Genomic DNA, 755 nt, shown 5'->3' with positions numbered 1-755 from the left:
TTGCTCTAGAAACACATCAGGTTTGTAAAGAAAGGCTGAGGCCTTGGCACTGCAAATCCTCTGCCTTATCTGCAAATTAATTCGGGACCCGTGCGCAGCTGGCCCAGCATTGCAACTTCTTAATGCCGCAGCAGAAGGCACCTGGAGCGTCCATTTTACAGGTGAGGGTAGGTGCGCCTCCCTCCTCGCCTTTACGGCGGTGGAAACTGAGGCTCTGGCAGAACCCAAGTCGTTCCTCCACGGACACCCGGCGCCCATGGGCGGAGGATGCCAGGGACCCGGGCGGGACCAGCCAGGCCTTGGGCTGCCCCCGGCCCAGGGGGCGCTTGGCAGGCAAAAGCCGCCCCCACGCCCGGCCTGACTACCAGGAAGAGGCCGGGTCCTGGCCCACGGGTTTCCTGGGCCGCGAGAGGCGCGATTCTGGCATTGGAGGCTCCAGGGAACTCCAGAAATCAGAGATAGATTCTGGGCCACCAACTCCCCAGAAAGTTGGCTCGTGGCCACCCTCAAGACGGTCCTGAGGCGCGGGCCAAGATGGCACTAGGCAGGCGGCGCGCTGTGCCCAGCGGCCGCGGAGGAAAACCCCGCACGACCCGACCGCGGGGTGGGGGTCTTTGCGGCCCCGGCCCGGCGCGCGCCGACCTCGACGCCGCCGCACGCGGGTGGGCACGCGCGCGCCCGGCCCCGCCCCCAGCGCCCCGCCCCCGCCGCGTGCCCCGCCCCGCTGCGCGCCCTCCCGCCCGCCCGCGCTCCAC

Source organism: Sapajus apella, unplaced genomic scaffold (assembly GCF_009761245.1).
Source record: "Sapajus apella isolate SASKATOON/1434 unplaced genomic scaffold, GSC_monkey_1.0 scaffold205, whole genome shotgun sequence".
Taxonomy (NCBI): Eukaryota; Metazoa; Chordata; class Mammalia; order Primates; family Cebidae; genus Sapajus; species Sapajus apella.
The sequence above is the reverse complement of the archived record's forward strand: the minus strand, read 5'-3'. Positions refer to the sequence as shown.